At 28.2% G+C, this 3371-nt stretch overlaps 1 long non-coding RNA gene across 1 annotated transcript; it reads right to left on the bottom strand.

Annotated features, from left to right (window-relative positions):
• Positions 1-2107: 2107 nt before the first annotated feature.
• LOC148190837 (uncharacterized) lies at positions 2108-2947 on the bottom strand. Its single transcript, XR_015782917.1, has 3 exons — positions 2829-2947; positions 2428-2731; positions 2108-2302 (listed from the first exon to the last, which is right to left on the bottom strand). It is a non-coding gene; the product is annotated as an uncharacterized LOC148190837 (long non-coding RNA).
• Between the last annotated feature and the right edge of the window lie 424 nt (positions 2948-3371).

Genomic DNA, 3371 nt, shown 5'->3' with positions numbered 1-3371 from the left:
GATATGGTATTAATGTATATGTTGATGTTGAGGGTCCTGTTGTTGGAGGTTATCCTGATACTCTAATAATCATTCAGTCTTAAGTAGAGAAGGATGAATTATGTGGTGAGAGGGGCAGGAGGTCCTGGTCTATGTGCCGGTTTAGGACATAGTGTTGAGGATTAACCTTGTGGATGGTATGGAGTATTTTGGAAGTGTATTTGTAAGAAGAAGTAGAAGTCATCACAAGTGCATAACCTCTCGTGACCGCTCATCAACGTATCATCCGAATGAGTGTCTATTGGGTATTGTAGAATGAGTGTCTATTGTGTATTGTGGAATGAGTGTCTATTGAGTATTGTGGGATGAGTATTTATTGGGTATTGTGGGATGAGTGTCTATTAGGGATTGTGGTATGATGGGATGAGTATCTATGGTGCGATTGTTGTATGATGGTATGAGGGTGTCTGACATAATTATCATGTGATGTTTGTTGAGTGTATCAAAGTAATTATGCATGTTTTATAAATGATTTGTTGCATGTTAGCTCACCCTACTTGTTTGTGTTTGTGTTTGTCGATGATCGTATAATTCGTTATAAGGGAGCAGAGGAAGGAATGTTGTCTGATTCAGTGCCAATGAAGAAAGAGATAGAAGAATAAATTAGAAGAATTCGAGTTATATTTATGAGTTTGTAGTTGAAATTTGAGTGTAAAACATATATACATATCAACTATGAATTATCAAGTGTGAGATTATGTTTGTTACCTTAAATGTAATGCTACAATATATCAATTATGAATTATCAAGTGTGAGATTATGGGATATTACATTCGATTTTTCTAAAGTGAACTAAGAAATAATATAATTAGGTTTTGGTAAAAATAAATTAGTTTTTTTTAAGTATGATATAGTACAGTTAACAATAATAGTGAAGTTATTTTTGTCCGGTTCTAGATGGTATATGTCAAAACCAAAGTTACATTTTTGTTGAAAGAATATTAAAGTATTTAAATGATACTATTAGTTTTGTTCTATAAGAAGGCAGAGAAATAAAACTTGTTTGCTTTCACATATTGAGGTAATTCAATAGATAGGAAAGACTCTAAAAATTCTCGTTATGTAGTTTTGTTTAGTTTAAAAGCTATATCATCGCGGATGTCCAAGAAAGACCTAATTGTTACTATATCGAGACAAAATCATGCTATGTGAATGAGAAGGATTACGAGAAAGTGAAATCGGGATCAAAAAAATAACACAATTCTATGCATGATAATAGTTCAAGAATTAAGCTTTCAAAAAAATTCGGTAATATATAGAAGATTCAAACGTGGAGTGAGTTCTTTTTAAGGGATCTCACAAAAGAAAGAGAAGGGTAGTCGATGTCTTGCAAAATGGAGGAGTTACATAATATGGAAGCGGATTAGGGATTTGATGACTAAAAGAGTAATTATGAAAAAATAAAATTAATTTCATACGTTTTTAACGTATATGCATATTAAATATCTTAAGGATTGTAATATATTAGGTAAATTTAACGTATGTGTATACCAACTAAGATTGTAAGAAATTTTTTGAAGTATTGTAATACATTTGTAGTGATATGTCTCTATTGTGGACCTGATGCAGTTCACAAACATTAATATATATATATATATATATATATATATATATATATATATATATATATATATATATATATATATATATATAATGGATTAAAACATCTTAAGTATTTTATAATAAATATATATTTTAAATTTTAATATATTTTTGTCATCAAACTTTAAAAATAAATGAAATATAATTATTCTAGTCCAATAACATTAATTTTTTTGGAATTTGTTAAACGGTCGATTGATATTGAAATAAAGGAAAAAAAGTTTAACGTAATTAAATTAAAATGATTATATTTATTATTTTTAAAATTTTAATAGAAGCAATTTCAATTTTACAATGACTAAAAAAACACATTTAATCTTAAAAATATTATATAAAAAGACTAGTAAAACTATGTGATGAAACTTCTCCAAATTAATTTATAAATAAACTAATTTTATGCCATAATTTTATTTTGATTTTAAAGTGTAAAGAAATTATTATTTTGAAATATTTCATACTTTTATTATTACTGAATATAACACCAACATTAAACAACAATCTAAATTAATGACAACATACAAATGTCATCATCTTATACTTTAATACATTAAATAAAAGTAATACTTTCAGTCACATACAGTCTTCAATCCATTTAATTTTTTTCCTTAGACCTTCAGCCCATCCAGAACTTCTTTGCTTTCCATCAACTCATTCTCCGAACCTATGAAAGATCATGCAACCGTAAGATATTTACAATGTATGAAAACAGATGTTAGAATACCCCAAATAAAAAATAATAATAATAATGATAACTCATGGAGACAAATTTGTATAATCCTTACATACATTTTAGTCCAATACAAAATCATGGTGACATCATAGTTATACACTTGCACAATGGGCATCGAACTATCGGTTGTTCTACAACGCCATAGTAAGTTTTACCACTGCATGCACAACAGAAAAGAAGAAGACTTGGAGCGTCCAGAAAATTTTCATAGTCGTTGTTTAATTGCTGACAAACTTCTTGGTCTGTGAAATTAAACCCAATATCATTCTCCATGAAAACACCTTCTCCAAAATTCACAAAAGGCCTAAAATCGTAAATCACCAATCCAGTCTCAAGGTGATAGTAGTAAAGAAGATTCGACTGTGATCAGATCAAGAACAAGAAATTAGAACAACATTATATTATTTTTTACTAAAACAGAAATTTACATCTTTTCAATGTCATATGTTAGAGTTACCGGGATATCAAGAACTCGTTGCCAAGGATAAGGAACATGAGCACTTGGGTGGTTTGAAAGAAAATTGAACAATAATGTAATAGCCATGACAAAGATGTAAAAGATTAGATAGAAGGTTGTGGGAAGTTGATGTGAATCTCACTATATATAGTGAGTTTGACATGAATTACAACTCAACATTGATATTTCGATATTAATATATAAATTAATGAAACTGTTGTCACTATGTAAACTGTTCCATGAAATTTAGGAAATTTAGGAGTGGTAAGTGTGAATTATATAAATAGCTTTAACCAGAACGAAACACAATTTGATGACTTTGGAAAGGTGGAGAAAACACCTTTAAAATAAAGCATTAAAAGTAAATATGTTTCATTACTTCTTTTCTTAATTTGAGTGTGAAAAACTAATTTATAGTTTGTTTAGTTAATAAAAAGAGAGTTAAATATGTTTTTAGTCTTTAAATTTGAATCAAAATATTCAATTTGTCCCTATCTTAAATTTTGATAGATTTTTGTTCTCAAAATTAAAAATAAATGAACA

This window comes from Vigna umbellata, chromosome 11 (assembly GCF_029865625.1).
Source record: "Vigna umbellata cultivar VRB3 chromosome 11, Vumbellata_1.0, whole genome shotgun sequence".
In the NCBI taxonomy this organism is placed as follows: Eukaryota; Viridiplantae; Streptophyta; class Magnoliopsida; order Fabales; family Fabaceae; genus Vigna; species Vigna umbellata.
The sequence above is the reverse complement of the archived record's forward strand: the minus strand, read 5'-3'. Positions and strand labels throughout refer to the sequence as shown.